At 37.5% G+C, this 26,423-nt stretch overlaps 1 long non-coding RNA gene across 1 annotated transcript in view; it reads left to right on the top strand.

Annotated features, from left to right (window-relative positions):
- Nucleotides 1-738: 738 nt before the first annotated feature.
- The window catches only part of LOC309708032, a 42,565-nt gene continuing 16,880 nt past the window's right edge, over nucleotides 739-26,423 (top strand). The window contains exons 1-2 of the long non-coding RNA XR_014277156.1: nucleotides 739-808; nucleotides 952-1,374. This is a non-coding gene — a long non-coding RNA (uncharacterized lncRNA). The remainder of the gene's footprint in view (nucleotides 809-951; nucleotides 1,375-26,423) is intronic.

Raw genomic sequence — 26,423 nt, 5'->3', positions numbered from 1 at the left:
TACAAAGGTTTGCGGCAATTTGCGTGTAAGTAAAGCAATCACGAAGAAGTCTCTGGAGAAACACCTCTTTGTGACTGATTTCACCTAGCAACAGTCAGCACCCACTCATCGACCAGATGGGGGAATACACATTTCACCTGACAGATTTCATGGCCGGTGTGACTAAGGCCTTCACTGTCTAATCAGCCTGATCAATGTGTTTGATGCAAAGGCATTAGAGTGCAGGGGGAAAAAAGACAAAATGTTAGCAAAGAGAAGGCTTTATACAGAACGTTGAGATCATGGAGAGGCAATCATCATCTCCTGCCATGAACAGAACAACCAAAATCAGCACAGATGCAAATGCTCCTTGTTAGAAGAGTTTCTATTTGCTTTTGTCTTTTATGGTGGATTACATCTGTATGGTTTTCTACATACTTTAAGCAATTCAAACAAAATTATATAATACTTGTGCTTAACTCAACGGTCTTTTATATATCCTAACATGCATGTCTGTAATGGTTTTGAGCAAAGCAGAAAAATTATTTTATGCAAGGCTCGGAAAATTATATTTGAAGTGCACTTTCTGTACTATCTGTCAAAATTATCTTTTACATTCATTCCAAAAACATCACTTGTTATTGCACCAATAGAAAACAACCACAAAGAAAATGTTCCATTCAGTCGACCAATCATAACTTCCACTTCCTTTAATGGAAAAATCTGCTTGGGTCGTTGCATCTGTCAGTAAGACTTGTTGAGCTGCCTTTTAACTCCTGTTCATTATCACACACGGATATGATGCATGTTTTTCTCATTGTTCTTTTCGGTAATTATTGTGATCATTTTCAAGATTTATTGATATTTCGTCCTATTTGACATTGAACTAATGTTGTAAAAAAATATCTGTTTTATTGTGATTTTGTATAAAGCTGTGCGTGTTTTAACCTCTTCTAATGTTTTTGTGTATAGGTCCCGTAGGAGCTTTAACTTCTAGTCATAATTTGACCAGTGGAACAGTGTTGGAGATGATGGTCAGACCAGGAGAAAACATAACTCTCTACTGTGACTGTAAAACTTCAACTGGAGAATTCATAGTGTGGTACAGGAATTGCTCTCATGAGAAACAACCTTCTCTTGTTCTAAAAACAAAGCTTGAGCAAAGACAATATAAACCAGGTATTGATTACCAAAACCTTCTGAATCCACTCCCTAATTTCCATCTTGTGAAAAATCATTCCTCTCAATCCTATGACCTGCTGATCACAAACATCACTGATTCAGATGAGGGCTTCTACTACTGTGGAACTGAACAATCTAAGGTGAAGGACAAAGAAACAATTAATCTTGAATGCCTTTATAGATATGGAAACCTCACCACAAAGATCCTACTTCGTAAGTATTCTAGTGTGAGTCATCAATAAATGATCTGTCTGCTTATTACAACAATTTGACATGAATATAATGGTAAAAATACAAATACAGAAATAAATAAACATAGAAATAAAACAAATGTTTATGTTTAATAATTTTTTAAGATATATTCTTCCTTCAGAATAATTTGCCAGGCTTTTACTACAGCTTCATCTATTTTGCTTGCTTTATTGTAAGCAAAATAGGTATGCAGGTGACTGAAACAGACACTGCAGGATATTCTTTTTCTTAATTTTCAAAAACTACTGGGTGCCTATTATTATATGTTATGGTTCATTTTCCTTCTGTACTACCTTTGGCTGAATCTGAGCAGAAAGTTCATTGCTATATGTTTCACATGTTTGTCATTCTGGTACAGGTTGGTCTTTGTAATGCAACTAACAACATCATACTTAAAACTAGAAAGTGCATTTTCTGAAGAAACTGCAGTGTGAATGCTTGAATCTGAATGTATGCACTGAAATGAATTAATTGCTGAATGTTAAGTTAAAAATCTGAATGAGCTGGAAAATACAGAATTTTTAACCTGAAAATAAAAGTGCAGAACCTTTGAAAGCTGATGTTCACACAGAAGAAGTTGGAAAAAGCTAAGCATGTTTAAAATGTAAATAATAAAAAGATGAGTAATGACAAAAGAAAATTTAGAGTCAGAAAACCTCTGAATGAATATTAAAAGTTCATATTCTTCTAATTGAAATGAACTTAAAAGATGAACAAACATTCTGCAGAAAATACAAACTTTAATATACAGCATGATGTTTTTCAGACATATACACATGTGTATATCATGTTTAATAGTATTACATACATCAATTTGTTTTGTATGTCATAGAAAATAACATAAAAATCTTAAGTCATATTTTACAGCTTCTTTCTGAAAAGGACTGGTAGAATAAAGAAAAATAACTAAATTAAATAACTAAATAAAAAATAATGAGCAACATATGAAATACATGAAAATTCAACTTTTAAAACCACAATCCTGAACCTTTAAATTGTGTTGGTTTCTTAGAACATGGCTGAACAGCTGTTTCTATCGGTCTACTTAATCTTCTGATCTGTCTACACATCTTTTTATTACTCATTCTTTTTTATGTTTTAATGTAAACAGAATCCACACAGTGGTAAAAGAGAACTGTATAGAGATTTGTGAGTAAACTCAAATGAAAGCCTAAGGTGGTGACACAGTTTAACACATGCAAATAATCAAATAAACACATTAGTCCTTTTTGTGAACATGGATAAATAAGTATCAATAGTTTACAGCATTGTTCAGCCATGCCACTAAATGCTTTTTTACACATTGTTTTAACCTGGGCTCAGACACAAAGTCCCAAATTTAGTTAGTCCCTGACTTTGAGTTGTGGTTATGACTAATTATTATACACAAGGCTTTATCTATCTAAACTCTAAGGACACAAATATGAAAAAACCTATACTTACCAGCTGATACCCCACACTACACACTAGGTGTGCCATGTGACCTGAAACTTTGGTACAAGATCATCATAATCATTCTGTTAACACTGTTTTTTAACACTGTTTGTGTTGCTGTTCAGCAGTTTAAAATGTTTTAGATTGGATTACATGGAATGAATTTGAATTTTCTTGGGGGTTTTTGTATGTGTTTCGTTCTCAGCAGATTTTTTCTTCCATACTGTTGAATTCCAGTTACCACATTTCTGGTCATATGACATCCCAAGTGCCCACTTAAAAAAATCCCCACAGTTAATTCAACATTAAAACAAAATAAAAAAATGTTAAATAAATAAAGGTTTGCTCTGTGATGAAATATTAAATAAGCATACATTGTACAGAGCACTAACAATGAAAACAATCCTTTAGCCTGTTGATCAGAGAGAGGCAGTCATTATGTCCATTTAAAACCTGTAATCACAGAGCACAATGTTTCTGTGAAACTATGAAGTCCCATATGATCCTCATCATGTCCAGTGACTTCAGAGTGGATCCTCCCTGTCATCCGGCCAGTGTTTGATGTGTGGCAAGCAGCACAGAAGCAGGATAGCTGAGGACTTTAAAAGAAGAGCAGAAAACGGGAACATATGTAGTTGTAAATGTAAATATCAGTGATACTTGTCTTGTCAAAGGGAATAAAATAATGAAAATGTTAACTTACACACTCATTTAGAGAGGATCTTGACACTGCACAGAGGAGGCACAGTCAGTCTGACAATGATGGTGATCTCCAGGGATGTTTTCCTGCAGCAACATTCCTGCCAACTGGCCATATGATCCAGAGTAGTTGGTTTGTAATGAACAGAAAGGTGTATATGTTAGGTAGTGTGCACTCAGAGCTGGTCCTAAGAAACAAACACATCCTGTAATAAACTGAATACCTGTAGTAGTGCTGCTGCAAATATGAAGCCCTTCTATCATGAGTGGTTTCAAAGAAGGTGTTTTGGAGGCTCGGTCACAGAAACTGTGCAGTCTGTTCAGTCCTGAGTGTCTCAGCTCTGATGGGGATGGATCACAGAGGGAAACACCTGAGTACAGACATTACAATACACTCTAACACTCCTAAGGTCAAGTGAAAACACAATTTAAACACTTTACAAAGAATGAATACATGTTTTCATGGAAATTATGTCATTAACCCTTTTTGTTGTGAGTAAATCTCACCGACTGCTTGTGGGACAAGCTAGAAGGAGGACTTATCACAGAATGTCTCCTGTGCTCCAGATGTGAAGTCTCACGCTCTGATCGTACGGCGATGAAGATGGTGATGATGAAGTTTCTCTGATCTGTGGCATTACAGTTTCTAGCTGCTATGTGCTTCACACTGTTGGATCTTACATGTGAAGCTTGGAGAAGACACAGGAGGACTGTGTCTCTCTTAAAAAAGAAAAAGAAAAAAGGAAACCTAACACCCCCCCCCCCCCCCCCCAGCTCCCACCGTAACCCCCCCCCCCCCCCCCCCCACTCAACTCCCCAACCTCACACCATCCAATGTCTATATAAATGTAGGGTATCAGCTGGTAACAGAAAGCAAGTGTTACATATGCACTACATATGTAACACTGCTGAAACATTTCTGGCCAGAAATGTGCAGTTATCAACCCAGACCCACCCTGATGATTGCACTGGCCAGAAACATGATAAAAGCTCATAAAAATTTATGTTTCATCGAAAGATTTGTCCAAAAATATAATCGTATACTTTTGAAAAAGTTTAAAGTTTATAACAAACCAAAATTTCAAAATAGAGGCACACATAAAGTGGCTTAACTGTCATTATTGCTGTAATTAGGTTTGTTTGTTTGTTTGTTTGTTTGTTTGTTTGTTTTTTTAAAAAGCAACCTTTAGTCATTATTGTTCTCTCAGAAACAATGAAGAAGCTGTTGAACATTTATGTGTTGTGTAGGCAATCCTCTGGTCCACCCTCCCTCCCTCCCAGCCACAGTGAGACTGGGGCAGCCTGGCAGGATGTTGAAGCCTGGCTGCAGAGAGGATATGCCTACACTGTTCGTTTCAAACTGCTATATTTGATTTTTCTGACATTTATAGGTTACTGTTAGTGAATTTTAGATTTTCTGTAATAAATAAAATTGTCATCTTTTACTGATATCATTACTTAATTCATGTAATTGTATTTTATGTAAACAATTCAACCATTATACTGCAATGCAGGGCGTCAACTTTTAAATATCGCTCTACTTTCTTAAGTCATTCAAAAATATAGAAATTACTTACTGTATTCAAAGATCTAGATCATGAATCATCACAGGACAATACACAGTATACTGGGTCATGGTAACTATGGTATGTCTTCATGACTCCAGAATGGAGACATCGATCTGACTGAGAAATGAAAATTAGGTCAAGCAGTGTGTTCTTCTCTGTGGTAGGGGCAGTGATGACCTGTGCGTATCCCCTAGACTCAAACAGCTCCAGGATTGGTTTGTTTGCACTGGATAAAACATTCTCATTAAAATCACCACAAACTATGATGGGATGACAGTCCATGATCTCCAATGAGTCTAATAGGCTTACCAGGTTTTTCAGGAATGGCCTCAGAGTGTAGTCTGGAGGTCTGTATACAACTGCAATCAGAGCACTGACTGGTGCTTCAACCTTTAAAGCCAGAAATTCAAGGTCAGTTACATTATGGATGTACTGTTTTTCATGCACTTGAATGTCACTTTTCACATAAACAGCAACTCCACCACCACTTCTGTTTGCCATCTGGGGAAAGTTTGTGTAGGACAGGTGTCTGTTGCGTTTGAACAAATTGTAATTTTCCAAGTGGAGACTCTCTGCGACAAAAGAGCCCCGCAGGTGTGTTTCTGTTAGGCACAAAACATCTGCTAGACACAATTCATGGTGACTTTTGATGTCATTAATGTGAGCTGGCAGTCCCTCTGTATTATGATGAACAATGGTGAAAACCTCTGACCTGCTCAGTGTTTGCCTCACGTGTAGAAGAGGCATCATGTCATCAAGGTTGGCTTGTCTCATGTTCTCAAGCGCTGCAGTGATTTCTGGGTTGGTGAATATTTTTTTCTCCTCCATATCAAGAAGATACAGTCCACTGAGAGACGTCACTCTACTGACAGCTACGTAGGCCATGCCGGGCTCAAAAATGCTCTTAAGAGAGACAACAGCTGATGTAGTTGTCATACCCTGTACCTTATGTATTGTACATGCAAAGGCCAGCTTCACTGGGAACTGTCTTCGTACCACTCCTTTCTGCTTCAGATTCTCCTCTGCTCTCTCAATGTACACCATGTCGTCTGCTGGTGTGCGGTTATTCTTTCCAGATGTCTCATTATCCATTTTAAGTCCAAGCTTGATGATGTGTTGGTCGTTTTCAGAGTGAACTACTCTAAGTAGTTTTCCAAAAGCTCCATTAACCAAACCATTTTGTATGTCAATGTTTCTGGTGAGCATGACACGAGCTCCTTCTGCAACTTTCAGTGTGTCTGGTAACTCGTTTTTACCTCCTTTCAATGGTCTGTCTTGAAGTGCCATTCTGCCAGTTCTAGGATCTTTTCTATAATCATCTGCATGGATGTCAATGATATGAGTGTGGAGCAGAGCCAGTGTTGCAGAGTTGTGTGCATCCACTTCTTTATTAGTTGCAAAAATGTGCAACGCATCAGTTGGACAAAGGGCTGGTTCAGTTATGGCCTGTGACAACAAATTTCTATCTGCTTCGCAAAGCTCATCCAACTTTCCTTTCACACGAATTCTGTTCAGCATCTCTGCAAAGACAACATCATCTTTCTGACGCATAATCTCAGTCAGAGTGATCATCTGAAAATGCTCCCGCCACAGGTCGATCTCAGACGGGTCGTGCACACAGAGAGGTTTAGACTGTCGCACTGGGGGTAGCTGATAGAAGTCTCCGACAGCAATGACTGACATGCCTCCAAAGGGTCTCCGAGTCCCTTTGATCTGTTTGAGTCTTGCATCTACATATGCAAACAGATGTCTTGACACCATAGACACTTCGTCAATGACGATTATTTCAGCATTCAAAAGTTCTGATCTGACTTCATCCAGCTGATTGCCAAGTCCCTGAATGGGAGGTTTTAAGCTTCTCGGGAGCTTGAGTAGAGAATGCAGTGTTGTTCCAGAAATGTTAAATGCTGCAGTCCCAGTGAAAGCAGTTAACAGGACAGTGGGTTTTGATATGTCAACGTCGTCTGCATATCTGGGCACTTTGCTCAGTATCTTAGATGCTTCTGAGTAGATGCATTTGATAAGATGTGATTTTCCTGTTCCAGCACCACCATTAATATAAAAGAAAAACTGCTCTGGATTTAGAGCACAGACTCTTTTAATGCACCAGTCTCTAACTGCATAAAATATGCAGGCTTGCTTCTTGTTCAGATTCTGAAACATCTGACGTAACAATGTGGGATCAATAGCAGGGGGTTCCCTGATGGCTCTGACTTCTGTTGAAGCATCAGCCTGACGGCTGTAGTCGGGCACATCTTCCTGTTCATTTTCATTGTCTCGCTCTCTTTCTTGTTCGACAAGTGGCAACCTTACGAGATCTGATTCAGGTGCCAGATTACACCATTCGTCAGTCACACCTCTGTTCTGCTCATATTCCTCAACAGCGCTCTCGATCTCCTCACTGTTTTTCTCATATTTTTCTCTGTTTCTTTTGACAATGTGTTGCACGTACTCAAGATGGTCAGTACCTGGTAGCTGTACACAGCCAGCACCATAGAAAGCCTGATAGGTTGGCAACGATGGTGTTTTCAGTTCGTGGTCTGAACGATGAGGAAGGTACAGTTTAAGCAGTCTTCCGTAATATTGCTCTGGATGTTTTTCTTGTGAGCAGCGGTGAAATCTGATGATAGCAGGCTTATTGTTTTTGCGCCTTTGCACAAACCCCATCTCATTGAGAAGGGGCAAAACATCTTTACCTTTTTTCTGTTGGCCATAGACAATCCTGCAAGTAGCAGCAAAGTCTGCCATGCACATCTCCTCATACTCTGGTGTTTCAGGTCTGGCTTTGTATTTGTCATTCAAAGATGTCATCCAAACATTGGAAGACTCAGGTGTTGTGTTGTCCAGAACTGACAGGGGACGACTCATTTTCACAGGATTATCATCAGTTGGAATGAATATTACAGCACGTGAACATTGCTTCATGTGAAGACCACATGCACGAGCAACACACTCCTGTGCACTGATCTCTCGCTTCTTTGAATATGCCTGCATGACGGCTCTCATTTCATCGCACTCATTTACACTGTCCTTATGGGAGTTCTCAATGACAGTTTTCAGGTACTCAGATAGCCCGCCCTCTTTTTTTGATATATATTTCATTAAATAATTTGCAGCACCAAAAGCATCTAAAACAAAGCTTATGTCGATATTACTGTTCCAGGCTTCAAGCAGATGTGGATTATAGCCGTTTATCCAAGAGTCTTTTGGATCACGCTTTAGTATGATCGTACTCCTCATGTTCATTTTATTCAGGTATCTCTCATATTCTGCATGTGTCAACTTGCATCTTTCCAAGAGCTGCTCTAAACTCATGGAAGCAGTTTCAGGTTCATTCAGCAGCTGGTTCAGTGGTCTGAGCTTGTTCTTTGCCGTTTCTACTTCCAGTGCATCATCCTCACTGGGTCTTGTGATCATTGTCTCATTGCAGGGTGGTTTGGGAAAACCAAAACGGCACCCGGAGCTTAAACTCCTAAAGCACGTCTTTGTGTGGTTCTTACTGTGTTTTTGCACTTCTGTTACTTTTTTGTACAGTTCAGGTTGTTTATGTGGATCAGGCAGCTGAGCTGTGATGTATTTGTTTATAAAATCAAGAACAGTTTGCTCATCATCCTCCTCAAACACAGGAGCACCTTCTACCCACAGGAGGCAGTGTATGTGTGGGCTTCCTCTGTGCTGAAACTCAACTCTGTAAAAGTAGTCAATGACTTTGCCAAGTGGCTCTGCGGGAGATAAGAGTAAATCTCTGAATAATGCTTCAACTCTCTTGTCAAACATGCGCATTGTTGTGACAGGATTGCTTCTCAGGATGTCACACTTTGCTGACCAGTCGAGTCCTTCAAAATTCACTTGTTCACCTTGCTGCCTTGTTATTGCCTCGATCACTTCAGGCCAGCGCATTTCAGCAGCTGAAAATGTGCAAAAGAACGTGGGAGTTCCCAACTGTCTGATCATGGCAAAAAGATCTCTTGTTGTTTTCTCCCAATAGGCTGGGGTTCCTCTCAGAGGCTGCATGAATCTCACTGCATCTTTATTTCGCACCAGTTTCTCCACCTCATGTTTATCTTGTAACATGCCTGAGGTTATTTTTCTACCATCTCTGGTCAGAGGCTTTGCCTTCCTTAACTGTACTGTCATGCTGGATGTAGCCAAGTGTATTTCAGTCACAAACTGTGCAAAGAATAAATAGTTTGTGTCTTTGGCAAAACGATCATCAATGCAGAAAAGTCTTGATTTGAAATACCCACTGGGGGATACTTTGATCAGCCTTCTTTCATCAAGTGTGTTTTGGCCTGTAGGAAACTGCACAGGGAAGGCCATGGCCTCCAGTTTAGGTGTTTTGAAAAAACTTATTGGATTGTTTCTCTCTGCAGGAGCAACAGAGTAGATTCCTTCACTGAAACATAATATCTCCTCAGCCACATCAGGGGGCTGCAAACAGGACTCGAGTGCAAAACCACCATTAGTCAGTCCATCTTCTTGCTCTGAATCATCTCTCATCTGTTCATGCGATTGTTCACCATCACAGGGTAACATGTCAATGTCCTGTTCATTTATATTTTGTGCTTCACTCAGTGCATTTTTCTCACAGCTGTCAATTTCCATTAAATCAGCCTCATCATAATCGTCCTCATTCATGTTTTCATCATCATCATCCTCATCATCTTCATCAGGAAGAGTTGGATCACACAGCTCAGCATCATCTCTGATGCTCACATCCTTATACTGTGGATGAATCTGCTTGAGTTTATGCAGTGCTTGCACAAGTTTAGACCAGCTTACAGTCTGAAACAGCTGATGACCTTTGTAAGACAAGCGTCTCTTCAGTTTTACTCTCATGACCTGAGAATTAATTCTCAATCGAGGTAGTGTTTCAACAGTTTCCTGTACCTCTGATGGGACACAGACCACATTTCCTCTAATTGCTCTTTGTCTGCCTTTGGGAAGAGGAATGATCTTGGCAAATGGTATGCACTTGGCTATGAGATGTCTCTCCAGTATGTTGAGATCAGACAGTTCAGGTGGAGTATCAGCAAGATCCAGTTTATTGGCAACAGCAAGCGCTGGCATGGATCCATTTTTAAGATGATTGTGGCAGGTGTGACAAATCCACTCTCTCTTTCTCTCATCGGGAACATTGCACTGCTCATTTCTGCAGTTTTCATCACAAACATGAACAAATCTTCCAGTCAAACATGTTGTAACTACATGTGGGTTTTTGACATACTTTGACCTTGTGCAGGGTCGCACTTGGTTTGGAAATGAAGCCTTGAAGCATACAGTACATGGGTATGATGGTCCAGCTTTGATTTGTGATTTGAACACAGATATGGCCTCGTTGATCACACTGTTGTCACTCTCTTGGGTTTGTCTGTTCACCCATCTGTATTTCCTTTTTATTTTCATTGCACATCTCATGTTGTGCATAATCCTGAATGCAAGATTACTTTGATACCTGTCTCGCATTAGTTGTTTCATTAGTTGTCTGTGTCTTACTCTGAATGCATTGTCACGTGCATAACGCTGAGTCACTCGAGATCTCTGTCTCTCTCTGAATTCTGGGTTTTCTTGATACCTTTTAGTTATATAGTTTTTTTGTTTTTGTCTAAATTCAGCATTGTCACAGTAGCGTCTTTTAATATATTGTTGTTGTTTCTTTCTGAATTCATCGTTCTCACAGTAGCGTCTTTTAATATATTGTTGTTGTTTCTTTCTGAATTCATCGTTCTCACAGTAGCGTCTTTTAATATATTGTTGTTGTTTCTTTCTGAATTCATCGTTCTCACAGTAGCGTCTTTTAATATATTGTTGTTGTTTCTTTCTGAATTCATCGTTCTCACAGTAGCGTCTTTTAATATATTGTTGTTGTTTCTTTCTGAATTCATCGTTCTCACAGTAGCGTCTTTTAATATATTGTTGTTGTTTCTTTCTAACTGTAGCATTCTCAGAAAAACGTTTTTTAACATATTGTTTTTGTTTCTTTCTGAATTCATCATTTTCACAGTAACGTCTTCTAATATATCTCTGTTGTTTCTGTCTCAATTCATCATTCTCACAATAACGTCTTTTCATATACTGTTGTTTTTTCTGTCTGACTTCAGGATTGTTTTTATATGCCTCGCTTGTGCAAGATTTTTTCTTTTCTTTGTACTCTTTGTTTGAAGCATACTTTTGTCGTTCTTTCCTTTTTTGGTTTTCTTTTCTCTGATTTCTGGGTTTCTCTGATGCCATTAATCTTCTTTTCATTTTGTGCCTTTGTTGTTTATTAACTTTTTTCAGTTTTTGTAAAACTATATCAGAAAGATCACAGGAAGCAACATTTGTTATTGCAGCATTTGATTGACATAAAAAAGCATCCCTTGATGGAAGGAAACTTAATTCACTGCATAGTTCTTCAGTTGGTATATTAGGAGGTTCATTCTGATCTTCATATGATGTGAACTGAGTCACGTGAACTTCTTTTTGTTTCACCGGTGGCGTACAAATGGACATTTGACAAAAGATGTTCTCAGTCAGATCAGTCGTTGTGTTTCTCCTTGGAGTAGAGGAGTTTGCTTCATCAACAGTTGTATCAGAGTGAGCAGATGCCACAGCAGTGGCAGCTGTTGGTCTGCAGACTGTGTCTGTGATAGTATCACTCAGGTTGACTGTGCTCATACTGTAGAACTGCACAGGCTTCAGTTCATAGTTACAAGAGGGTGATATCTCCATCATTTCATAAGAATCTTGGATCCTCTTAATCATGTCACTGAGGAGTGTGAATTTCAGCATCACTGCTGTACCACGATTACGTGACTGTAGTAATAGAGGAAGACCACTGGGTGTTCTGGAGTGTGGATCAAAGAAACCATATTTGCCTGATGTGGATCTGAACACTGCGATACACAATCCACTCATAATCAATAAGGCATACTGCACATCTGACAACAGGCAGCTCAGTCCTGCTTCTAAGCTGAGAAAGGTATCTACTGCCTCCTCTGGAGGTTCTTCAAATGTCCCATACCGGGAAGGCTGTGTCATGTCGACATCATACATAGACCAGCGAGCATCAACTTTGTCTGGCAGCTCATCGGTTGCCAAATGAATATTTTTAGGAAATCTTTTCTTGGCCTCTTTGTACATCACATCACCTTTATCCAAGACCAGATTAAGGTCAGCTGTAGTCATGTTTTCATTCTCATGAAGGAATGCAAGAAATGTGAGTGAGTTGCATGTGCACTGCTTGTTTCTGGAGTCTCCATATTTAGGATGTGCCTGGCTGTGAGATGCACAGACAAGTGTAATAGAGGGCTGGTTTTCAAGGTTCACTCTTTCTGCATGAGATGGTCCTGCCACATCACTGTGACAGCCTCTTTTCAAAAAGTCAGCATAACCCACCTGTGGGGCACTTGACACCTCATGTTGTTCATTAACTTTATGCTGCAGTCCACTCTTTACAGCATCAGCATAAGATACCTGTTGTACATGTGCAGGAACATGTTGACCTGCCTGTTTGACACTGTCAGAATTGGTCTTTGTAGACACACTGTCTTCTGCAGAGCTCTGAGGAAAATCAAACTCAGCTTGTTCACATGTTGGTACTTTGTGAAACTCATGAAACTTCTTCCAGTGTTGTTTTGCAGCTTGTGACTTTTTCTGCTTCCTTGGCATTTTCACACACCTGCAAGTGTTTCTTAGTCTTTAGAAAATATGTTCACAAGATAAGAGTGGCACACACCAGGAGATGTTGTCTTTGTTTTTATATTTCAGTTTTTATTTGTCTTAAACAGTTGTCTTTCGTTTGACAGTTTGTTCTTCAGTTGAGAGAATATTATGCACTCTCTTTATTGGCTTGGCATTTTTCAGCAGCAAGCCAAGAGTGAAAAACAGGTAGAGAGAAAATTTAGAAGAGAGAACAGGCAGAGCAGGAGAGACACGGCTGGGAAATCACAATCAAACCGTGAATTAGTTTTCTTTGTTTGTTCAGTTTGTTCTCAGGTAGAGGCAATATATGCACTCTTTATTGCTTTAATGGCTTGGCGTTTTTCAGCAGCAAGCCAAGAGTGAAAAACAGGTAGAGAGAAAATTTAGCAGTGAGAACAGACAGAGCAGGAGAGACACGGCTTTAAATCAAACCGCAGATTTTTCTTTGTTTGTTCAGTTTGTTCATAGGTTGAGGCAAAATATGCACTCTTTATTGCTTTGTTGGCTTGGCGTTTTTCAGCAGCAAGCCAAGAGTGAAAAACAGGTAGAGAGAAAATTTAGCAGAGAGAACAGACAGAGCAGGAGAGACACGGCTTTAAATCAAACCGCAAAAGGATTGTTGGTTTGGCAAAATTTCTCACAAACCACAGAGTGAAATACAGATGGAAAGAAGGCAGAGACAATAGGTGGAGCAGGACAGAGGATAGAGGGGTTGGGGGGTTGGGATGTGAGAGAGAAGACTGGAGATCTGGTCCTTGTTCTTCTTCTTCTACACACTCTGAACAAAAAACAAGAAAAAAATAATAATTTTATTAAAATTATATCACATGGTAATTGTATGAACTAAATGTGACTACTGCAAAAGGACAAAACAAATATTCAAGCTAAACTGTTGTCGGCTGCCATGTGCAAAAAGTTGCATAATTGGGCACTTTTTAAAAGAATAAATATTTAATTAAATTCAGCAATAATATTTTTAAATACAAATATGATTGAGTGAATCATTAATTAATCACATGTAGTGTGACTACAAAAATGTACGAAAAAAATATTTTAGCCCAATTGTTAAGCTGCACTTATGTGTATTTATTATAAAATTGTGTTTAAAAGGTCTAGCACAAAGTTTGAACCCATCACTTTACAGCTTATATTAGTCATATTATTTTTTTATTATGGTCTACTTCTCTTACAGTATGTGCACACCTACCAGGCAAAGCACAGTGTCAGTCAGGTTCCTGAAAGAAACGAGAAATAATACGTTAGTTGTCTGTACAGTGTTATCAGACTAACAGAAATACAAAGCCCACACGACATGATACACTGAACTTCTAGTCAGCAGGGTAATTATAGAGTAATATAGCACACCAACTGATACAGCAGTCATTTTACAATTCAAACTAGTTAACTGAAGTATTGCCACTTATGTAAGGCTACTGTTAGACTGTTACTAGCCTTAGCATTGCTGCTAGCGCTAGCATTCCGGCTAGCATTAGCACTTCAGTTAGTGTTAGCATTGCAGCTAGCATTAGCAATGCTGCTAGCGCTAGCAATGCTGCTAGCGCTAGCACTCTTACTGTTAAAACTGAGCCACAATGGCAATAATAAAGCTAATTTCTTACTTTTGTCTCACTGACCAGCAAGAAATATCACAGGAATATTATTTTTGTCAGTTAACAACTGCTAAGGCTAGTGTTAGCACTATAGCTAGCGTTAGCATTGTTGCTAGCATTAGCATTGTTGCTAGCATTAGCATTGAAGCTAGCGTTAGCACTGCTGCTAACAGCAAAACGTAATAAACGTATATAAATGATAGCGAAGGTTATTCTTTTTTCTTTCTTTCTTCTTTGAATTGTTTTTAACTCTGTTGGACTTGATATGTGAGTTTAAATGTCAAACATGTATTTTTTCCATCATAAAAATAAAACACTGCAGTACTGAGTGTACTGTACTTACCACAGCAGAGAGCAAAGCGGAATGACGACAGTTGGTCCAGTGATAGGTTAAAAACAGATGAGGCGTTCAGGTGGTGCTTGGAAATTTGACCATCAGTTTGAACAGCAATAATGAGCATATACATGTCTGTGTGTTGGTCTCTGTGTGTGACAGACATAGAGAGATAGAGGGAAAAAATACACTATACTAGTGTACAAATTGGTCCTTTTTGCCCAAGTATAAGCGAATGAGTGACATACAGAAAAACAGGGCAACTGGCATTAAATGAGCAAATAAAAAGTATTAAATCTTGAACTGTTTTGTGGGTTTTATTTTAAGACTACTTTGAGTGTATTCGTGGGGAGATAAACTATACAGACTATAAACAGAGACATTAAATGAGATTAGGTTAGTTAAACGTTAGTTAAAAGGTGGGGAAATTAACTACAGACCGATAGATGCTGAGAGCTTTAATTATCCAGTCAGAAAGGATGATTTTGAAGTCATCAACTGACTCCAACTGCCCAGATCTGAAAAACCTTTGTGCCAATCACAATGCTCTACTTAGTTGGCATATACTAATTAATCTGTGGCAAAACCCTGTCAAATCTGTCTTATTGTACTTTTGAAAAAGTTAATCTTACTACAATCTAACATTTTTAGGTTTAACCTTGGCAGAGTGAGAGAGAGCTCGTTAAGCAGGCAGGTGTGAGCCTGCACAGACATGCACCTCACTTTTGCTGCTTAAAATGAACAGAAAAGTCAGGCCGAAACAAATCGTTCCCATATGAAAAGTACAGGTCGTATTGACGAAATTCTTTCACCGTGAGCGACAGCAGCTTCTAGTCTACTGAATTCTCAGTTTTCATGCCTGTGGAGTTTATTATATGGACGTGGTGACAGTGTAAAGACACCATGCTCTTCTGATTTTCAAACCAACCTTCTGAGCCATTTTAACATTAGAGTCTATGGAAGAGTTGGAGGGAGGAGGCTGTGCATTGGTGACATTTATGAAAGAACCATAACACCTAGTACAATAGTAAACACATTGGATGAAAGAGGACCGCCATGGCTACGTTTTGAGGGTAAAATCATACCTGTAGAGCAAACGCTGTGGACACAGCAGCAGTTTTAAAAAAGATTTTAAGATTAATTTTTTTGCTCCTCTCACTCTAGCAGTTGAGCTGTCTCACTCTAGCCCCAACATTCCGTCCCATACACACCCATTATAAACTCTGAAACGGGTGAAAAAACATCATGAAACTTAAACTGGAACTGAAGAAAAAGTATAATAGATATTGAAAAGATAAATGCAAGTTGAATAGTTGAATGTCTTGTCTTCGTTTTAAAGTTTGAATGGTGGCTCTATGTCAATGTATGTGGAAGTAGTAAGAGTTTAAAAATGAGTAAGTTGAATGAGGATTTGAAGGGTCTCCCCATTGAAATACATTATAAATTTTTGTTGAATAAAGTTGAATAAAATTAAAAATATAAATGTTAAAAATATGAAAAATGGAAGCAGTGTTGTCCAAAAGAATAGGAATCTAACGGTGTTGGAATGGTTTTTCTAAGTTGAACGGTTTTGAAGGAGTAGGATTACAAAAAACGTACGGAATACAGAATAAAATATAATAATAACTAGAAAGTGCATTTTCTGAAGAAACTGCAGTGTGAATGCTTGAATCTGAATGTATGCACTGAAATGAATTAATTGCTGAATTTTGAGTTAAAAATATTGAATGAGATAAAAAAAACCAAAAAAAAAAAACCGAATTTAACCTGAAAACAAAGGTGCTGAACTGCTAAAAGCTGAAGGTTACACAGAAGAAGGAGTTGGAAAAAAACTGAAAATGTTTTAAATGTAAATTAGAAAACCCTAAGAAATGAGAAAAGAACATTTAGAGTCAGAAAACATCTGAATGAATATTAAAAGGTCATATTCTTTGAATCACTGAATGACTCAAATGTGATCCCTCCACTTTGATCCACACAGTTTAAAAAGTTTAAATGCCTGAGCTTTGAAAGATATGGTGTTGGAAAGAGAACAATAATGGCGACAATTTGAGGGTAAAATGATGGCTGTAACACTGTGGACACAGCAGCAGTTGAAAGAGAAGTGCTTAAGATGAATCTTGGTACAGTGGCAGGCAGAGCTCGTTAAGCAGGCAGGTGTGAGCCTGGTTGCTATAGTGACCGCACCCAATGGCTCCATACACACGTACACAGACATGCGCCTCACTTTTGCTGCTTAAAATGAACAGAAAAGTCAGGCCGAAACAAATCGCTCCCAAATGAAAAGTAAAAGTCGTATTGACAAAATTCTTTCACCGTGAGCGACAGCAATGTCTAGTCTACCTAATTCTCAGTTTTCATGCCTGTGGAGCTTATTATATGGACGTGGTGACAGTGGAAAGACACCATGCTCTTCTGATTTTCAAACCAACCTTCTGAGACATTTTAACATTGGAGTCTATGGAAGAGTTGGAGGGAGGAGGCTGTGCATTGGTGACATTTATGAAAGAACCATAACACCTAGTACAATAGTAAACACATTGGATGAAAGAGGACAGCCATGGCTACGTTTTGAGGGTAAAATCATACCTGTAGAGCAAACGCTGTGGACACAGCAGCAGTTTTAAAAAAGATTTTAAGATTAATTTTTTTGCTCCTCTCACTCTAGCAGTTGAGCTGCCTCACTCTAGCCCCAACATTCCGTCCCATACACACCCATTATAAACTCTGAAACGGGTGAAAAAACATCATGAAACTTAAACTGGAACTGAAGAAAAAGTATAATAGATATTGAAAAGATAAATACAAGTTGAATAGTTGAATGTCTTGTCTTCGTTTTAAAGTTTGAATGGTGGCTCTATGTCAATGTATGTGGAAGTAGTAAGAGTTTAAAAATGAGTAAGTTGAATGAGGATTTGAAGGGTCTCCCCATTGAAATACATTATAAATTTTTGTTGAATAAAGTTGAATAAAATTAAAAATATAAATGTTAAAAATATGAAAAATAGAAGCAGTGTTGTCCAAAAGAATAGGAATCTAACGGTGTTTGAATGGTTTTTCTAAGTTGAACGGTTTTGAAGGAGTAGGCTTTCAAAAAACGTACGGAAAAATAATAAAATATAACTAGAAAGTGCATTTTCTGAAGAAACTGCAGTGTGAATGCTTGAATCTGAATGTATGCACTGAAATGAATTAATTACTGAATTTAAGTTAAAAATCTTGAATGAGATAAAAAAAAAACCCGAATTTAACCTGAAAACAAAAGTGCTGAACTGCTAAAAGCTGAAGGTTACACAGAAGAAGAAGTTGGAAAAAAGCTGAAAATGTTTTAATTGTAAATTAGAAAAACCTAAGAAATGAGAAAAGAACATTTAGAGTCAGAAAACATCTGAAAGAATATTAAAAGGTCATATTCTTTGAATCACTGAATGACTAAAATGTGATCCCTCCACTTGGACCCACACAGTTTAAAAAGTTTACATCTCTGAGCTTTGAAAGACAAGATGTTGGAAAAAGAACAACGATGGCCACGTTTTGAGGGTAAAATGATGGCTGTAACACTGTGGACACAGCAGCAGTTGAAAGAGAAGTGCTAAAGATGAATCTTGGTACAGTGGCAGGCAGAGCTCGTTAAGCAGGCAGGTGTGAGCCTGGTTGCTATAGTGACCGCACCCAATGGCTCCATACACACGTACACAGACATGCGCCTCACTTTTGCTGCTTAAAATGAACAGAAAAGTCAGGCCGAAACAAATCGTTCCCAAATGAAAAGTAAAAGTCGTATTGACAAAATTCTTTCACCGTGAGCGACAGCAGCTTCTAGTCTACTGAATTCTCAGTTTTCATGCCTGTGGAGTTTATTATATGGACGTGGTGACAGTGGAAAGACACCATGCTCTTCTGATTTTCAAACGAACCTTCTGAGACATTTTAACATTAGAGTCTATGGAAGAGTTGGAGGGAGGAGGCTGTGCATTGGTGACATTTATGAAAGAACCATAACACCTAGGACAATAGTAAACACATTGGATGAAAGAGGACAGCGATGGCTACGTTTTGAGGGTAAAATCATACCTGTAGAGCAAACGCTGCGGACACAGCAGCAGTTTTAAAAAAGATTTTAAGATTAATTTTTTTGCTCCTCTCACTCTAGCAGTTGAGCTGCCTCACTCTAGCCCCAACATTCCGTCCCATACACACCCATTATAAACTCTGAAACGGGTGAAAAAACATCATGAAACTTAAACTGGAACTGAAGAAAAAGTATAATAGATATTGAAAAGATAAATACAAGTTGAATAGTTGAATGTCTTGTCTTCGTTTTAAAGTTTGAATGGTGGCTCTATGTCAATGTATGTGGAAGTAGTAAGAGTTTAAAAATGAGTAAGTTGAATGAGGATTTGAAGGGTCTCCCCATTGAAATACATTATAAATTTTTGTTGAATAAAGTTGAATAAAATTAAAAATATAAATGTTAAAAATATGAAAAATAGAAGCAGTGTTGTCCAAAAGAATAGGAATCTAACGGTGTTTGAATGGTTTTTCTAAGTTGAACGGTTTTGAAGTTATAGGATTACAAAAAACGTACGGAATACAGAATAAAATATAATAATAATAATAATAATAATAATAAAGATTAGAATAACAATACTGTGAATGCTTTTCAAGCATTCACACTAATAATAAAGATTAGAAGAACAATACTGTGAATGCTTTTCAAGCATTCACACTAATAAAATGGAATAATAATAAAGATTCGAATAACAATACTGTGAATGCTTTTCAAGCATTCACACTAACTAGAAAGTGCATTTTCTGAAGAAACTGCAGTGTGAATGCTTGAATCTGAATGTATGCACTGAAATGAATTTTGAGTTAAAAATATTGAATGAAATTAAAAAAAAAAACAAAAAAAAACCAACCAAATTTAACCTGAAAACAAAGGTGCTGAACTGCTAAAAGCTGAAGGTTACACAGAAGAAGAAGTTGGAAAAAAGCTGAAAATGTTTTAATTGTAAATTAGAAAAACCTAAGAAATGAGAAGAGAACATTTAGAGTCAGAAAACATCTGAAAGAATATTAAAAGGTCATATTCTTTGAATCACTGAATGACTAAAATGTGATCCCTCCACTTGGACCCACACAGTTTAAAAAGTTTACATCTCTGAGCTTTGAAAGACAAGATGTTGGAAAAAGAACAACGATGGCGACGTTTTGAGGGTAAAATGATGGCTTTAACACTGTGGACACAGCAGCAGTTGAAAGAGAAGTTTTTAAGATGAATTTTGGCAGAGTGGCAGAGAGAGCTCGTTAAGCAGGCAGGTGTGAGCCTGGTTGCTATAGTGACCGCACCCAATGGCTCCATACACACGCACACAGACATGCACCTCACTTTTGCTGCTTAAAATGAACAGAAAAGTCAGGCCGAAACAAATCGTTCCCAAATGAAAAGTAAAAGTCGTATTGACAAAATTCTTTCACCGTGAGCGACAGCAATGTCTAGTCTACCAAATTCTCAGTTTTCATGTCTGTGGAGTTTATTATATGGACGTGGTGACAGTGGAAAGACACCATGCTCTTCTGATTTTCAAACGAACCTTCTGAGCCATTTTAACATTAGAGTCTATGGAACAGTTGGAGGGAGGAGGCTGTGCATTGGTGACATTTATGAAAGAACCATAACACCTAGGACAATAGTAAACACATTGGATGAAAGAGGACAGCGATGGCTACGTTTTGAGGGTAAAATCATACCTGTAGAGCAAACGCTGCGGACACAGCAGCAGTTTTAAAAAAGATTTTAAGATTAATTTTTTTGCTCCTCTCACTCTAGCAGTTGAGCTGCCTCACTCTAGCCCCAACATTCCGTCCCATACACACCCATTATAAACTCTGAAACGGGTGAAAAAACGTCATGAAACTTAAACTGGAACTGAAGAAAAAGTATAATAGATATTGAAAAGATAAATACAAGTTGAATAGTTGAATGTCTTGTCTTCGTTTTAAAGTTTGAATGGTGGCTCTATGTCAACGTATGTGGAAGTAGTAGGAGTTTAAAAATGAGTAAGTTGAATGAGAATTTGAAGGGTCTCCCCATTGAAATACATGGGAAATTTTTGTTGAATAAAGTTGAATAAAATTAAAAATATAAATGTTAAAAATGAGAAAAGTAGAAGCAGTCATGTCCAAAAGAATAGGAATCTAATGGTGTTTGAATGGTTTTTCTAAGTTGAACGGTTTTGAAGGAGATAGATTACAAAAAACGTACGGAATAGATAATAATAAAATAGAACTAGAAAGTGCATTTTCTGAAGAAACTGCAGTGTGAATGCTTGAATCTGAATGTATGCACTGAAATGAATTAATTACTGAATTTAAGTTAAAAATCTTGAATGAGATAAAAAAAAAAAAAAACCCGAATTTAACCTGAAAACAAAAGTGCTGAACTGCTAAAAGCTGAAGGTTACACAGAAGAAGAAGTTGGAAAAAAGCTGAAAATGTTTTAATTGTAAATTAGAAAAACCTAAGAAATGAGAAAAGAACATTTAGAGTCAGAAAACATCTGAAAGAATATTAAAAGGTCATATTCTTTGAATCACTGAATGACTAAAATGTGATCCCTCCACTTGGACCCACACAGTTTAAAAAGTTTACATCTCTGAGCTTTGAAAGACAAGATGTTGGAAAAAGAACAACGATGGCGACGTTTTGAGGGTAAAATGATGGCTGTAACACTGTGGACACAGCAGCAGTTGAAAGAGAAGTGCTTAAGATGAATCTTGGTACAGTGGCAGGCAGAGCTCGTTAAGCAGGCAGGTGTGAGCCTGGTTGCTATAGTGACCGCACCCAATGGCTCCATACACACGTACACAGACATGCACCTCACTTTTGCTGCTTAAAATGAACAGAAAAGTCAGGCCGAAACAAATCGTTCCCAAATGAAAAGTAAAAGTCGTATTGACAAAATTCTTTCACCGTGAGTGACAGCAATGTCTAGTCTACTGAATTCTCAGTTTTCATGCCTGTGGAGTTTATTATATGGACGTGGTGACAGTGGAAAGACACCATGCTCTTCTGATTTTCAAACGAACCTTCTGAGCCATTTTAACATTAGAGTCTATGGAAGAGTTGGAGGGAGGAGGCTGTGCATTGGTGACATTTATGAAAGAACCATAACACCTAGTACAATAGTAAACACATTGGATGAAAGAGGACAGCGATGGCTACGTTTTGAGGGTAAAATCATACCTGTAGAGCAAACGCTGCGGACACAGCAGCAGTTTTAAAAAAGATTTTAAGATTAATTTTTTTGCTCCTCTCACTCTAGCAGTTGAGCTGCCTCACTCTAGCCCCAACATTCCGTCCCATACACACCCATTATAAACTCTGAAACGGGTGAAAAAACATCATGAAACTTAAACTGGAACTGAAGAAAAAGTATCATAGATATTGAAAAGATAAATACAAGTTGAATAGTTGAATGTCTTGTCTTCGTTTTAAAGTTTGAATGGTGGCTCTATGTCAATGTATGTGGAAGTAGTAAGAGTTTAAAAATGAGTAAGTTGAATGAGAATTTGAAGGGTCTCCCCATTGAAATACATGGGAAATTTTTGTTGAATAAAGTTGAATAAAATTAAAAATATAAATGTTAAAAATGAGAAAAATAGAAGCAGTGTTGTCCAAAAGAATAGGAATCTAACGGTGTTTGAATGGTTTTTCTAAGTTGAACGGTTTTGAAGGAGTAGGATTACAAAAAACGTACGGAATAGATAAAATATAATAATAATAAAGATTAGAAGAACAATACTGTGAATGCTTTTCAAGCATTCACACTAATAAAGATTCGAAGAACAATACTGTGAATGCTTTTCAAGCATTCACACTAATAATAATAATAACTAGAAAAATTTGCATTTCCTGCGAAAATGCAGTGTGGATGCTTAAAGCTGAAGCTGTATGCAAAAACTAGCTGAAAAAGCTGAAAAGTTGCAGAAATTGTAAAAACTTTGCAGAAGCAAAAGAAGTTTGCTAAAATGGAATAACTTAGCAGAACTGCAATATCTTAGAGGAAACATAATACTTGGCAGAAATACAATAGCATAGCAGAATTTAGCAGAAATATTGTAACTTACCAGAAACATGATAACTTCTCAAAAATACAAGAATTTAGGAGAAATAGTATAAGATAACAGAAAGAATATATTTAGCCAAAAATACTTAAACATTACAGAAACACTATGATTTAGAAAAATAGTACAACAGAGCAGAAATATTGTGATTTACCAGAGACACTGTGATGAACTATGAATATTGTAATTTTAAATTGAGACTATGTTTTAGCACAAATATTATAATTTGGCAGAAATACTATAATTTAGCAGAAATACTATATTAAGCACAAATCCTATAAAAAGCAGAAATGGTATGATTAAGCACAAATACTACATTTAGTAGAAATACTTTGTTTTAGCACAAATCCCATAAAAAGCAGAAATACTGTACTATGATTTAGTAGAAAAACTATAATTAATCAGAAATACTAAATTTAGCAGAAATACTATATTAAGCACAAATACTATGAAAAGCAGAAATAGTATGATTAAGCATAAATACTACATTTAGCAGAAATACTATATTAAGCACAAATCCTATAAAAGCAGAAATAGTATATTAAGCACAAATCTTATAAAATAGCAGAAACAGTATGATTTAGCACAATAGTAATAAGTTAAACAGAAAAATTGGAAAAGCAAAATGGACAGCTGAAAAAATGCTGAACATGCTGAGGGTCCCTCAAATATACTTGTTAAATGACAAAAATCTGCAAAAAAATTTATTACAGCCACACAATCACAAATATGTACACATGAGGAAACACACATGCACAGAGAGACCCACACACAAGATCCAATTCAGTCAACCAGTCTAAATATATTGAATTTAAATCTTAGAATGAGATCATCCCATTAAAAGCCTTTCTCTCTCTCTCTCTCTCTCTCTCTGTCACACACACACACACACACACACACACACACACACACACACACACACACACAGGGAGAGAGAAGTAAGTTTCTAGGTCAGCCTGGGAGCTGCTGAATTTGAATCCACCAATCAGAGAGCCTGTGTACTTTTTCCCGCCAAAACAGGTGCATCTTTTTACACACGCAGCAGAGAGAGGCACAGGATTATTGCAGCCTATTTCTCATAGTTAGGACTCCCCTCAAACAAATGACCGTAATTTCCTAACCGTAGGGGCTAGAACGGTCATTCTTACACCGTTTTGTTCAGAAGAGATGGGGGAATCTTCAAGTGTTGACAATTTAATATTAAAATATGAATTTTTAGAGATATATGACATGGATGACTTGTTGACTTAGAAGCCACGAATTCCCAAATATGCAAATTTGAATGCCTGAGACCACATATGTGATTGGCTGGCTGGGAAGCCGTGCAGGCCCTGATTTGTGGATTTGAATTCCTCAGCCCTCAGATATGATTGGCTGGCTTAGAAGCCACGAAGGCCCCAATATGCAAATTTGAATGCCTCAGGACACTTATTTGATTGGCTGGGAAACTGTGCAGGCCCTGATTTGAAAATTTGAATGTCTCAGTCCTCACAGAGGATTGGCTGCCTGGGGACCTGGCAGAAATATATAGAAATACTATTATTAAGCATAAATACTACATTTAGTAGAAATACTATGTTTTAGCACAAATACTATAAAAAGAAGAAAAACTATAATTTAGCAGAAATACTATATTAAGCACAAATCCTATAAAAAGCAGAAATACTATAATTTAGAACAAATAGTATAAAAAGCAGAAATACTATAATTTAGCAGAAATACTATGTTAGGCACAAATCCTATAAAAAGCAGAAATACTATAATTTAGCAGAAATACTATGTTAGGCACAAATTCTATAAAATAGCAGAAATACTATAATTTAGCAGAAATACTATATTAGGCATAAATCCTATGAAAAGCAGAAATAGTATGATTTAGCAGAAATACTGTATTTAGCACAAGTACCGAAAAGTACCAGAAATACTATGATTTAGCAGAATAGTAATAACTTATTGAAACACAAATGCACAGAGGGACACACAAACACAGGCTCTAATCCAGTCAACCAGTCTAACTATGTTCAATTTAAATCCTACAATGACATGCTATCAAATAAGGGCAGGGTCCTCTCTCTCCCACTAAACACACACACACACACACACAGGGAGAGAGGACTAAGTTTCTAGGTCAGCCTGGGAGCTGCTGAATTTGAATCCACCAATCAGAGAGCCTGTTTACGTTTTCCCGCCAAAACAGGTGCATCTTTTTACACACGCAGCACAGAGACATAGACCTGCTTCTTTCAGTTTATTTCACATAGTGAGGATTCCCCTCAAACAAATGACCATAATTTCCTAACCATAGGGGCTAGAGCGGTCATTCTTACACCGTTTTGTTCAGAAGAGATGGGGGAATCTTCAAGTGTTGACAATTTATCATTAAAATATGAATTTTTAGAGATATATGACATGGATGACTTGTTGACTTAGAAGCCACGAATTCCCCAATATGCAAATTTGAATACCTGGAGCCCACATACATGATTGGCTGGCTGGGAAGCTGTGCAGGCCCTGATTTGTGGATTTGAATTCCTCAGCCCTCAGATATGATTGGCTGGCTTAGAAGCCATGAAGGCCCCAATATGCAAATTTGAATGCCTCAGGACACATATATGATTGGCTGGGAAGCCGTGCAGGCCCTGATTTGAAAATTTGAATGTCTCAGTCCTCACAGAGGATTGGCTGCCTGGGGACCTGGCAGAAATATATAGAAATACTATGATTAAGCATAAATACTACATTTAGTAGAAATACTATGTTTTAGCACAAATACTATAAAAAGCAGAAATACTATAATTTAGCAGAAATACTATATTAAGCACAAATCTTATAAAAAGCAGAAATAGGATGATTAAGCATAAACACTACATTTAGCAGAAATACTATGTTTGAGCAAAAATCCTATAAAAAGCAGAAATACTATATTAGGCACAAATCCCATAAAAAGCAGAAATAGTATGATTAAGCATAAATACTACATTTAGTAGAAATACTATGTTTTAGCACAAATAGTATAAAAAGCAGAAATATTGTAATTTAGCAGAAATACTATATTAGGCACAAATCTTATAAAATAGCAGAAATAGTATTATTTAGCACAATAGTAATAAGTTAAACAGAAAAATTGGAAAAGCAAAATGGACAGCTGAAAAAATGCTGAACATGCTGAGGGTCCCTCAAATATACTTGTTAAATGAAAAAATCAGCAAAAAAATGCACAGGGAGAGAGAAGTAAGTTTCTAGGCCAGCCTGGGAGCTGCTGAATTTGAATCCACCAATCAGAGAGCCTGTGTACTTTTTCCCGCCAAAACATGTGCCTCTTTTTACACACGCAGCACAGAGAGGCACAGGATTATTGCAGCCTATTTCTCATAGTGAGGACTCCCCTCAAACAAATGACCATAATTTCCAAACCGTAGGGGCTAGAGCGGTCATTCTTACACCGTTTTGTTCAGAAGAGATGGGGGAATCTTCCAGTGTTTACAATTTATCATTAAAATATGAATTATTAAAGATATTTGACTTGTAATGCACCATAACTGAGTAGAGCGAA

The sequence above is a fragment of the Aulonocara stuartgranti genome (assembly GCF_965226115.1).
Source record: "Aulonocara stuartgranti genome assembly, chromosome: 6".
In the NCBI taxonomy this organism is placed as follows: domain Eukaryota; kingdom Metazoa; phylum Chordata; class Actinopteri; order Cichliformes; family Cichlidae; genus Aulonocara; species Aulonocara stuartgranti.
Note: the sequence above shows the minus strand (reverse complement) of the source record. Positions and strands in the feature narration are given on the sequence as shown.